Below are 14355 nucleotides of genomic sequence, written 5' to 3' on the forward strand. Positions count from 1 at the left end.
ATTCCTTACATAGTGGAGAAAAATTACCCTTTTGAAGGAAACCTCTTATAAATGGGTTAGGGGGTTATATTTTAAATCCTGGCGACCTAATTGGCAGAGTTAGAGCCTGACTGTTGCGTCAGAGTTTTGATTACTTGGTTAGGATTGAGTTTAATCCCTTCTGGGAAGAGAATGGCTGAATATGGGATTTAACTATATCTAGGGGACTTTCGAATTTAAGATTATTTTACTAATAGGCTTGATGATTTATTAATTTTTATTGTTTATCTCGACGCTTCAATCACATAACAGTGAGCATGGTTATTGACAAATTTAAATTATAATATAAAGCTAATATATAAAATTACTAGGTTTCCGCCCGCGGCTTCGCCCGCGCAGTCAAAGAAAAACCCGCATAGTTCCCGTTCCCGTGGGATTTCTGGGATTGCGTCATTTTCCCGGGATAAAAAGTAGCCTATGTCCTTTCTCGGGTATCAAAATATCTCCATACCAAATTTCATGAAAATAGGTTCAGTAGTTTAGGCGTGATTGAGTAACAGACAGACAGACAGAGTTACTTTCGCATTTATAATATTAGTATGGATTGTAAGCTAAAAAAATCACTGAATGAGTAATATGTAGATAATAAACGATAACTTTATTTTCTACTCTTACAGTTTCGTCGTTTTGTTAGCACAACTAGATTTATTCTATGTATAATATTTTATGCGTCTAATACTATTGTGGATAACACAGCATATTGAAATTAATAGCCTGCTTTAATACAGAGGTTTTAAAGAGTGCTTGTGGTCCGCCTCGCTAATCCCTCTAACAAAAATCCGAATGCATACTACACTGTCGGACTACGCTTAGAGAGGATTTCTGTGCTGTTTTGAACAGTTATTTTCGAATAATATCAGGGAAAAAATCGAAATAGGTGTATTTTAACATGTTTTTCAACTGCATGCTTTTTTAAAGTATGTATATTGGATTCGTATATTGTAAAAAAATATTTGATGACTCTATTTTACGAGTAATATGGTTCAAAATCAACGTACAAAAATGTAAAACTTCTTAACAACGTACATTATATATTTAAAATCCATTAAGTTTCGCAATAACGATCCTAATTTGGATTCAGAGACTAACTGCAAAAAAGCATTCGAAAAGCAAAATTACAAGAGTAAAGAGCACTGAAATGCATTACGCGAACGTGTTGTAGTTTCCCATTGAAAGGCAAACCGAGGGAAATTGTTCGCAAACCTAATTATCCGCCCCGAATTCAGCGGGGCTCCTTTCAAAAAGTCCCAATAACAAATTTAACTGTGACAAAACTAGTTTGGTGAATTCTGACGCAGGTCGCTAAAAGCTTAACAGGTATGCTAATGAAGTATATATACAGGATTACGACGAACGATCCTGATTCCGTTTTTCCCTTTGTCGTGGATTTAGAGATTTTTAAATCTTTCCAATCTTTCGTTGTTTTGTAGCTAGAATGCTCTTTTGTTTGGTAAAATAAATGCAATCTTAATTCATCTGTCTTGGAATTCACAATAGATTTTGCACTAGCTCATATATCTTAAAAAGTTATAAAAAACACAGAACTTAAATAGAACATGAATGGAACATTGCTACTCTTTGATTGGATTTCTTTATTAGACTGATATTTTAATAACGATGGAATTGGTAAATAAAAAAGAACGTATGGATACTTAGAGCTACGTTGGTGCAGATTTTTACTAATTACTTTTCATTTTTTCTACTTTGATGCAGATTTTAACGAATTACCTAACATTTTTTCCAATATTCGAATTTGACGTATTATAACAATAACAATTAAATAAAACTGTCGAACTTCATGAATCGACGTATTATAAGTTTGAACAGAAATTATGGAAGATGGTTGAAAATTTCCCACATTACGGCAAACTTTAGGGTCTGACCCGTTCGAGGTTGAAGCAGGAACGTGCAGATGTGTTTTGTTTCTAGAAAGAATTTATTCTTAGTACTTGAACGTTTTATAGAACGTACATATGCTGCACTATACTAGGATAATATATTGGAATCCATGTAACGAAATAAACAGTCAGAATGTGTTAGGGCAGTAGCTGTACATACAAACACTATGCAACCTAAAAATTACAATTTATTTGCAAGAGATGATTTGTTTTTATAAACCATAAAATTTTACTATAATTAATACTACTTTATAATAAACTAGCAGTCCGCCCCGGCTTCGCCCGTGGTACATGTTTACGTTTTCTCTACATAAGAACCATCCTCGTACTTCAAGGAATATAATAAAAAAAGAATTATCGAAATCGGTTCAGCCGTTCTCGAGTTATGCGCTTACCAACACATTTTGCGATTCATTTTTATATATAAGAAGAAGAAGACTAGGGACATAGTTGTTATACTATGTAATGATGATTTAACTAATGTACAATTATTTATATCAACATCTAGTTCTGTCTGATGAAAAACATCATCTATAATGTTAATGATTAAAACCTAGTGAAACCCAAAGGCGCTGTGCTGAATTTAATTATAAAAGATACAATGTAGGTATGTACTTATAAATGAAAAATGTAGCATGTTTTGGTCTCGGTTATACCCTACGATTTTTAAATTTCAATAATGCTGAGTATAGCTTTTCTATCGCAGTTTAATTATTACTAAAAACAAAAGCTTTCAAAGTATACAAGTCGAAATATAAACCCACCAAGCCAAATGTAAACTTGCTGTTTAACAAAATTTAACAAATTCAACGCACCCTAAAATTATTGTCAAACGCAACTTTCCAAACAAGCTTATAATATTTCAAAATAATCGTTTACGGTCCCCTTAAAACTAATACCGTGAAATTAATTGCTTGCCCAGTTCACAAGAATGATTTTAAATTTCAGAAGATAAGGGTGTTAACTTTTAAATTTATAGTTCAGTAACCTTATTAAAGGGTTATGGAGAAGTAGTTAGTAAATGCGATTAAGGTTATGGTAAAGTATGAGATGTTTTTACACGCAATTGAGCGATTATTCGGACTCTAAGCGATGTTATATTATATAAATAGCACTGACCGAGTTAAGTAGTTTGATTGCTAAAGATTGGGGTTAAAGTCTAGGTGTTTTTATTGAAGCAAAGCAAGCTATTTTGTATAAAACATTCAACAGTAATAAGTACCTTTTTAACAGTGTGTTTCAGAGAGTCTTGCCTTTTTTAGGAAAAGTACACGAGTAAAACTTAAAGTTAACACGATAAACGGTTTGCTTATTTACACAAATGCTGGATCAAGTTAATTATAGCAAAAGATTGTTCAATATATAAAGTTCATTTTCTCCTAAACTAAAATCGATCTCGTAAGAAATATAACTCGTTTGCCTTCTAAAAGCAAACATTCATTCGCTTAATACTTTCACGACAAAGTTACATATTTTCCTTTAAATTCACGTTTGCAATTGCGAATGAAGGTTGTATAAAATGAAATTACCGGGTAATAAAGTGGTAAATTCAACCTTCGTAAAAACTATGAAAATACGCTAAAATTTTATAGCTCTGAACTCGTTTGTCATGTAACGAGATTGGGATTTTGTTTCGATCTGATAGCCGGCCAATCTCAGTAATGCAGGGTTGGATGTGGATGCTTTTAATAAATTACTAGTAAATGTATGTTACTTGGATGTTGCGGTAAATTATACTGGTTTTAGATATTTAAATGAGTTAGCACGGGAACGAGTTTAGGGAATTACAACCGGCGCAATTTGACGTCGGAATTAGTCGTTTGTAGACTACTTTTGTGCGACGTAACATTGTTTAGTGTGAAGTGAAAAGTTTATTGATATTAACATATTTAATTGAAGATATTAAATTGCACGAAACGAAGGATGGGATTTTTAAAAGAACAAGTTAATACATTTTAATTATAATAATTTAAATGTACAGGTTAGTTTACATTAATTTACTGTCACATAATTTAAAATCAAAACATAAACATTAATTTCTACATTAACTGTTAACGATATTTAAAAAAATAAATTTATAAAGTAAATTAAAACCAAATTACTGCAGCAAAGCCTGTTAGTCATTAGTTCTCTGTCACATTTTTGTGCAGGCTTTCTAATGAATATATTCACCAAATTGATTAAAATTTATGAATGAATAGGTATCTTTTTTTTTCAAGGATTAAGTATATCAGTGTTTTCTTACATGAAAATTATATGAATTACGATAAAATTTATTTTTTACTATCAAACACTAGAAAATACTATTTGTTACTAAATTAACATGGATTGCACGGTTTGTTTGCTTCAAATTAAGTAGAACCGCCATCCTGTTACAAATGACGCGAAATTTTGTGGGTCATTTGTAACAGGATGGCGGTTCTACAGGAGTCTTAGTACGCAATGACAAAAAGAAAAATGATGGTCCGAACGCTGATACCGGATGCGTTAAGATACTGTAATATAAAATATAACAGTATCTTAAGATAAAATAGTATAGTATCTTCACCGTGTGTGACGCGCTTTATTCTAAGCAGCAATAAGCAACCAAATGTCCCATCAATAGTGATATACATTATAGTAACTACACTGGAAAACATTGTTCTACTAGCACACCTTTATCACATATGAGTTTAAAAAATAGTTAGATACAATCAAATACAATCTATATTCTCAAACTTACTAGAACAAAGAAAAATCCGTTGAGCCATTTCAAAAGAGTCTTACAAATATTGTGACTCGAGCATTTGATTCATACATAATACCACAGACTATACGACACAAATATTCCCATTCTTACTCTAAATTAATAACGTAACAATAGTAAAAGAAATTCTATTTCAGCAGTTTTCTGCACGACAGTTTCTCGTGTTTCAAACTATATAGTAAAGGCACGAAGGCTGTATCACGAATGGGGTTAGTTTGGCGACTTGCAATTAAACTTTTTATTGAAAAATAAGGTTTAATATTTTTCAATAACTTTTTTTTTAATGTAGGTATCATCATATCAAGACGCAGATTTTATATCAATTTAAAAAAAAATAAAGTGGGTCCAGTTTCTTTAGCATTAATATGCGTTAATAGTTTGACCTAATTTACGTTATTGCTCAATTTTATTATAATATCTAACTAGAGATTAGTTAAGTAATAAATGTTTAAAAGAATATGTTTGTTAGATACTCGAATAACTAGGAACTATTTTGTTTCTTTTAAATTAATTAAATTTTTCTATTTATTAAAAACTAGTAAGATAAATTGAATTGGTCTATTCTTTCAGTGAAATTAGGTGTAAGTAAGTACACAACTAGCGGCTCGTTGATCGAAGTTAAAAAAAAATCGCTTTTTTTACTCGATAAAGACGAAGTTTTCTTATGATTAAAGAATTTCCCAAATCAGTCCAGTTATTTTGGAGTTCAATCACATAACTTATACAATCTTTCCAATTTATAATATTATGAGTATAAATAAATAACGCTTAACAAGCTTTAACTAAGCATGACTAACAGTGCGGTGTGAAGCGGTTTTGATTCTATAGTCTCATTATACTGGTATAGTGTATGCAGGGATTCAATCTTAGAGAGTAGGTCATCTAACTCGCTGTAGCATCTGTAGATTATTGTTAGATCGACGACCAAGCTGTATATTGTTTTAAATAGTGTTTGTTAAACTATGGTTTATATATTCTACGCTTGTACTGATGTTTCAATCACAATCATGTATGGCTTTATGTCGAGTTACAAATACAATACTTGGTAAATTATTTATTTTAAATTATTTTCCGAATCACGGCAAGTTATATTAACTTCAACTTCCTACGTATGAATCTATAGATGAATAATTCTTAAAAATTCCAAATCCATATATTACCAACTATTTTTTCTTCAGCATACTTTACGAATGCTTTATCATTTAATTTTTGAATGCTTTTCATAAAATAAATGTTCTGGAAACTTTCTTCATCAATACTAGGTACGCTTTAATCTGAACCAAAAGATGTCTTATTATTTTCATAGTACCTATATCTTAACAATCTTATGTATCTAAATAAGTTATGAGGTTCGATAAGACTATTTGTTTTGCCTCTCCCATGTAACACATCCAAATTAGATTGCTCTAATAAATTGTACCGGTTAACACATCTGACCAAAATTTCATATTCCATCTATTTCAAACCCAAATTACTCTGGAGAACCACAACCGTACTCATATGGAATAAATTACATTGCAATAAATTACGTATCGTAATCAATTAAATATTTTATCCGAATGAAATCACTCTTATCGAATCAGTGATTAATTCTATTATAGCAGTCGCAACTGTGATAAAATCATTTAATTGCTATTCCATTTATTATTTTATTGCTATGCCGCTGGGAGTGATATTTTAATGTCCTGTATTGAGAGGTATTAAAAAACATAGTATTGCAATTTTACTAATCAAATGCGATTCCAATAGCAGTCCTCATGATGTTCATAGTTAATAGGCGGGTCTACACAGAGAAAAACTCTGTCTATGTGAACGTGGCTCGATCGAGGAAACTGACAGTATACGGATTTTCTTGGCCAAGCTACGTCTATATAAACCAAGCTGCTGTAGAAATAGCTTCATGAGACTGCTTTTTCGGCTCGGACCCGCCTACGAAAAAAATTTCACTATAATATCACTACGTCATAGTATTAAACAAAGTCGCTTCCTCTGTCCCTATATCCCTTTGTATGCTTAAATCTTTAAAACTACGCAACGGATTTTGATGCGGATCGTTGCCAGAATATCAAATTATTTACGAATATGGTCGTTATTTCGTAGGTGTTTAGGTTGTGTTTTCCATTTATCGAGTAAGTTTTAAATCTATCGTAATTTTTAATATTACAATGCAAATATGTAAATTGAACATTTTAGACGTTAGGAACGCAGGTGATATAATGAGAATGTTGAATTAGAACCAAAACGCCTCCAGTATTTAATAAAGTTTGGACAATAAAAGAGCGTTCTGTAATAAGCCATGATAAATAGAGCTGGCATTCGTTAAATTATTCATAACCCTCTAAATATGTTCATGTGAATGCGAAACAAGTAAAGTTATATTACGTTCAAGAAGTTAAATTACCGTTTAGCCGGATTTCTGGCGTATATAATAATATATAGAGGCGTTTTTCGCATGCACTGGATACCGAAAAGTTATCTGTATTTGGATTTCACTGCATATTTATTTATGTAAATTTAGATGTTATATCCAAAGTCTAATATAGTTAGAGACGTGACTTTAGTTTAATTTAATATTTTATTTCATTATTGTGTTAGGCTATCTAGATACTAAATTGTCAATTGAAGTTTTCCTTGAATTATTAGTAGGTCACTTGTTAAACATTTTTGGTCGCTACGTTACACATTTTTCTAGACAAGGTAAGCTAGCTGTATTAATACATACTATTATTTATTGATGATGAGATCCATTGAGTCCTTGTGACCAAGCCTTCGGCTATTAATATTATTTAGTAATTATTTATATACTTCTTAAAAACAATAAATCTTTCATTCGACAAACTATATTAAAATATACGAAATATTATTACTACTACGTTATTAATAAAAACATCTTAATAAAGATTCAGACTATTTAATTAGCTTAAAGATTCCAATAAAAATTTTAAACAATTTTTTTATCGAGCGTCAGATTAGGCGCTCCGAAGCAATATGGCTTCCACTCAAACAGTATTTTTGTTAATTCAGCAGACTGTAATAAAAATCCTTTGAAAGCTGGATATACGATACTCGACGTTTATCAAACTCGTATTTGTAAGTATTCTTTATCTAATTTGTATAAAATTGAATGGAAAATAAACCTGATTTTATGGCCACGTGAATTGTATCGTATTACAGCATCGTTGAAAGGCTTGTAGTTAAAATTATAAAATTAATTTATTTCATTTTAGATATCATTCTATAAACTTCATGTTAGATCAGTTTTCTTGTCGAGTCTATATTTATTTGCTTGTATGTATATTGCAAACTAAATTCATGTATCTGTCTGTTTAAATATTTAATTTAACCCATTGACCACCGAGCGGCCCGATCGGGCCGCGACACAATAGATTTTCTATTGTGTCTGTGATTCAGGGACTGAGGGATTAATTTAATTTAATTTATTTATTCAATTGTTTCATTTTACAAAAGCCTCCTAAAATTGCGTCAGTTGACCTAAAAACGCAAGAGTAGCTTACTTATATAATTATGTGAAACGAAACCCATCCTATATATTATTATGCTTCAAGTAAACAGAAAAACTTGAATCATTTGCTCGATAACTGAATGTTACATTATAAATAAATTGAAATACAAGTAATTAAAAACAAACTACGAATTTAGAATAAAAATTAACTCAGCCATAGAAAAGACATTTCTAAAACGAGGAGAAATGAATTTCCAAGAAAATCTCTTTATTACACTGCAAAATTAAACTTTCCCGTTTCAAAATCCCCGAAGAGGAGACATTTTAATTAAATCAGATTCGATAAACACATAAAGGACATGATTTATAAATAAATTGTATAAATGTTTGTAAGCAATTTGCGGGGGGCTTAAATGCGTAATGTTATCGAGAATACTGCTCCGACTTGAGTTTTAATGACGAATTGTCTATTCTTTAATATTAATGCTGAAGCTTGTTTGTTTGAACGCAATAGTCTCAGGAACTACTGGTCCGATTTGGAAATTTCTCTAGTGTCGCTTGCAACTCCGCAACATGTTAATTCAACTTTGTTGCGAAACGAGAGTCATGAGTAGAAACCTTTACAAAGTCTTTCCTGACATTTTCAACAATATCTATCTATAGGTTACGCTTTAACTGCTTAACCAATTTAGATCAATTAGGAATGAAGATAATCAAAGTCCCATCAAACAAAAGCTACTATTTGCTAGTCAACTCTATTGTATAAAATAACAATATGTTAAACGATTTATCCAAAGCAAAACTTATTAGCTTGTAACAGCGTTGCGTTGGATACTTGATAAATATAATAATAGTTGAACAACTTCATTTGCTCGTACTACTACGAAGGACTATAGAAGTTATACACTAAACAAACATGGACGATATTGATCGCAATCTGTTTGAGTAGCCTTGATGAAAAAGTCTATTACAATATTTTTATTAAATTTGGGAAGATATTATTCAATATTCAATTATTTTACAATTATTACGGTGAGAATGCCATTTAGATCCCAAATTATTCGTGTTAATATAAGGTGTTTATCATTTTCATTTCGACGAATTGATAAATAACAAACAATAATTCATAAACATTAGCCAGCATGAGTAATGAAATAGATTTGAGTTTGAGTTTCGAGATATTAGTCTTCCGAATAAATAGTTAAAAAAAAGATAAGTTCTCTTTAAATATATTCATTGCTGAATATAACACTATGCAATGAATGATACGTTTGCGTTGTTCGAACGGGTACGTATGCCTCGTTTGCGTAGCTAAATACCAAAAAAATATAGACGCATGAAATAAATCATATAAAATTAAATCCTTAAGATTTATTCATTCAGCCTTCGCTGCGATAACGTACAATTTTATCATATTCAAAGGAAAGATAATAAGTCTTTCTTTAAAAAGTTAATGGACACAAAATAAACCGGAAAGAGCGAGTTGACTGTTAAATTTTCATTTTCCTTTTATACCTCAAGTTGTATAAAGTACGTTTCCGTAATTCCTCGAGGTGGCATCACGCTATTAAAGTTTTTCTTTTCAAAGCAGTACTGCACAAAGAAAAGTTAAGAATAGCTTGAAATCACTAAACGTAAGGAACAAATGAGAAAGTAGCTTATTTCCTTTGTTCAGTCCAATATATACAGAGTTTTTGATTAAACTATCATACAATGTTACTCTCGGTATTGGAATTGAATTGCATCTTGAATCCGTGCGACTTAAATGTGTTTTTGTCGATCTATTTGTTTTATCTTATTATGCACGATCTCAAACGAAATAACTTTGTACAACGCAGACTACATTTCTGATGAACAAGATTGTTTTTAAATGTGTGCTTAGAATATTGATGGATATCTTTGAGGGTAGCCTATGTCCGACAGTGGACGTCCTGTGGCTGAGATAAGAATGGATAAAAAATTGTTTGCTACTCTTTCACACATGACAGTGAATGAATTTAATAATAAATTAGCTGTGCTCCGCGGTATAACCCGCAGTGCTCCACTCCTATTGATCTTAGCGAGATGATATATAGCCTATAGCCTTCCTAATTAAATGAGCTATCTAACACCGAAAGAATTTTTCAAATCGGGTCAGTAGTTCCTTAGATTAGCGCGTTCAAACAAACAAACTCTTCAGCTTTATAATATTAACAAAGATTAGTATAGATTAGATAATAGTAAACCATATAGTTCATGAACAACATTCTAACCAAGATGCTAAGGAACAGTTAGAAACAAACACAACATAAACCAATATTTACACACCGCCATTAGAAAAATAGCACACTTCGTGAAATGAAAACGCAGCATTGTAAGCACGCATTATAACCTGGGCACTTTCACGATGAACTCTGTGCGTTTCTACTGACACTGTTTTGAAGGACTTTTAACCTTATTTCTGTTCTTCCTACATCGAAAGAACATCGCCATATGCCTTTGAGCTTAAGAGATCTTTTTCCTTGATGTATAAGTACATTTGCATTGTTTTCCATCTCATTTCGCTTCTCGAGTCGAAACTGTACTGTGTACGTAGGTGAAAAAAAAATTATAGCATTTTCGGTAGTACCAGCTGAATCAAAGTAAAAATTTAAATCTAAAGAACTCAAGGTTATGTAAATATAAACACAAAGGCTTCCGCATTCAATTATATACGTATATACAAATTATATTATATATTTTAGAATAATATGATGTTATTATGGAAACCAAATGAACGTTTTCAACGTCAATTGAATATTTAAATTAAAATAAAGCCGCTCTATTGCTTGGTACAGCTGATTAAGACCACGCCTATCTCTGCCCATCAAGTTGTTTATTTCACGAAAGTTGTTTTAATATTATGATTTAATCAAAAGTAATAATTTTCACCGGGCCTCGCTTGTATAAGTGAAAATCAAGATATTTTCAAATGATTCAGTCTTCACTTGTTAACCTACGCATTACTTTTTGAGACATACTTCTACATTAAAATTAAATTACGTATTATCTTAATATATATAAATCTCGTGTCACAATGTATGTCCTCAATGGACTCCTAAACCACTTAACCGATTATAATAAAATTCGCACACCATGTGCAATTCAATCCAACTTGAGAGATAGGATAGTTTAAACATGTAGGTACCACGGGCGAAGCCGGGGTGGACCGCTAGTTTATTATAAATAGTGACAACCGTAAAATAATATTTAACTATGATTCGATGTTCGCTTGTTAACCTACGCATTCCTTTTTGAGCCATACTTTTACATTAAAATGAAAACAGTTATTATTTCTTATGAACAGTCAAAACAGGAAAAATATAAAACTTCCTATAGTAACAGCAAAATACGTAAACATTTCAGTGATTGCAAAAGTATAAATGTCAGAGTTCCTTCTTATCGTACCGTATTAGTTTAACCCCGCAATCCTATCTCTGTGAAATATGTGTTATCCCTTCACCGACCAAAACTGTGTCAATAACGAACCTTACCGTACACATTCAATAAATATCTGAAATCCTTTATGAAGAAACCAAAACATCAGCGTTTCGGCCAGGTCCATACACATTACATCTGGATTTACGATAACTGTGTCTAATACAGTTTTTAGGGTTCCGTACCGAAACGGTAAAACGGGACCCTATTACTGAGACTTCGTTGTCTGTCTATCTGTCTCTCTCCAGGCTGTAGCTAACTAACCGTGATAGCTAGAAATCTGAAAATTTCACAAATGATGTATTTCCGTTGCTGCTATAACAACAAATACTAAAAATTTAAAAAAGTAAAACATTAAGGGGACCTTATAGTACGGAACCCTTCGTGCGCGAGTCCGACTCGCACTTGGCTGGTTTTCTTATGTAATGGTCACTTTTATTATTACGTTCTCGCATTTATTTCATTGCCGTTCATATAAATCATGTTAAAAGCTCAGTAAATATAAACTTCGTATAGTGAGGGAAAGATAATAGATGGTTATGTTACTTTATTCTTCAAGAATGAATTTAATTTTCCATTTCTAACTGGGCGTATTATAGGGTAAGGTTTATGCTAATATTTTCTAAGTATTTATTCGAATAGATATTAAAGCATGTAAATGAGGCTTAGTAAGTTGTTTCAATACAAATATATTTCACTTATTCAGTTTCTTAATTGAATAAATACGAAATAATTATCTATTTGCAATTTATCACGCAATTGTTTCTTGAGTAAGTTAGAATCGATAGTGTATGTTATATTCTTTAAATTAGGGCAAATCTTATTAGATTGTATTTACTGTCTTGCCATTTGCATTTTATTTATTTATTTAAAAAAGGCTTACCATCTAGATAATAATATTTGTTACAATAATTCAAGTTAGTTTAAAATAAACATTAAGTAGTACTTACGTATCTAAATTACAGGTAGGCACCGCTGTAACACTAAATCAACAATTTATCGAAAGCTATTTTCAGTAAAACAATAACCAATCCTTGATGTTTAGCTAAACAAGCTACATGGCATTCCTATTATGCCAACCATAGTATATACCATAGGTATATAAATTCCTCTGCAGTATTTGCACATAATTATATAATATTCATATGATATAACTTATTTGCCTTGCCAATTTATATGTTTGCGGACACATGCAAGTCTAGTGCAGTTATTTATAGAATTTCCCTTTATGCTATGTTTATTTGATTTACATTTGCTACACTTATAAATACACTATGTATGTATAGTTCGAATACAAGCTGTGTTTTGATATAATTGTAGTTTTAGTGAATCGTTCATTTCGTCTTACATTTCAAAATAGATTCTTGTAAATCTTAGTAAATATGTACTAGTGAATTCATACCTTCATTATTCTTTAAAAACTAATCATAACCTTCATATAAAGTTCAATTTAATAAAAAAATGTATAGTTTACTTTCCCTATAACATTGTTTTATTCTACGCCAGGCTAAAAGCCTCGGGAAGAAACGTAGCCGGGGTTAAGCAAATATTTTGTTAGGGATTGTTGATATAAATGGAGTCGACCTTCGCATGAGTGACGCACTCGCAAGTTTTATTTTACGAAAAGTCTATCTTTAGGTAGGTAATATAGCTTTCACATTTATTTAAAACTATGCTCTGACAGGATTCATTGCAGTACGTTATAGTTACATGGTTATGTAGGAAATAGGAATACAGATAAAATATCATGTTAGTGAACTTAGCAGATCATTTTTAGCAGATCAAAAAAAAAATGTGAGTTCTTATCGCGTGCAGTTGAGTTCTACAGTTCCTGATAATTTTTAGAAATAGTTCTGGCGTTTTTACCTTAAAAAACGACATTTGAAAAAATGATCTGCCAACTTCCCGTAGCAGATCATTTTTAGCAGATCAAAAAAAAAAAAATGTGAGTTCTTATCGCGTGCAGTTGAGTTCTACAGTTCCTGATACTTTTTAGAAATAGTTCTGGCGTTTTTAACCTTAACAAACGACATTTGAAAAAACCTGACCTGGACCCGGCTTAACGTGATGCTAAGACGTAATGCTACGACGTTATGCTACGGCGTGATGCTACGCTGTGATGCTACGGCGTGATGCTACGGCGTAATGCTACGGCATGTGTTACGGCGTGATGCTACGGCGTGATGCTACGGTGTGATGCTACGGCATGATGCTACGGCATGATGCTACGGCATGATGCTACGGCATGATGCTACGGCATGATGCTACGGCATGATGCTACGGCATGATGCTACGGCATTATGCTACGGCGTGATGCTGCGGCGTGATGCTGCGGCGTGATGCTACGGCGATATGCTACGGCATGATGCTACGGCATGATGCTACGGCATGATGCTACGACATGAAGCTACGGCATGATACTACGGCGTGATGCTACGGCATGGTGCTACGGCGTGATGAAATATGACATAAATAAATTTTCTAGTGTTTCATTTTACGCGAGTATTTCTAAAAAGTATCAGGAACTGTAGAACTCAACTGCACGCGATAAGAACTCACATTTTTTTTGATCTGCTAAAAATTTAAGGTGGCAGATTATTTTTTCAAATGTCGTTTTTGAAGGTAAAAACGCCAGAACTATTTCTAAAAAGTATCAGGAACTGTAGAACTCAACTGCACGCGATAAGAACTCACATTTTTTTTGATCTGCTAAAAATTATCTACTACGGGAAGTTGGCAGATCATTTTTTCAA

The 14355-nt window shown here is 32.0% G+C and overlaps 1 protein-coding gene across 3 annotated transcripts in view; it reads left to right on the forward strand.

The window, feature by feature from the left end:
* LOC149482470 (neurotrimin-like) overlaps window positions 1-14355 on the forward strand; it is an 81832-nt gene that overhangs the window by 45271 nt on the left and 22206 nt on the right. The window lies entirely within an intron of this gene.

Source organism: Colias philodice, chromosome 15 (genome assembly GCF_061535455.1).
Source record: "Colias philodice isolate Cphi_HAF_F1 chromosome 15, ilColPhil1 Martin Lab GWU primary, whole genome shotgun sequence".
Taxonomy (NCBI): domain Eukaryota; kingdom Metazoa; phylum Arthropoda; class Insecta; order Lepidoptera; family Pieridae; genus Colias; species Colias philodice.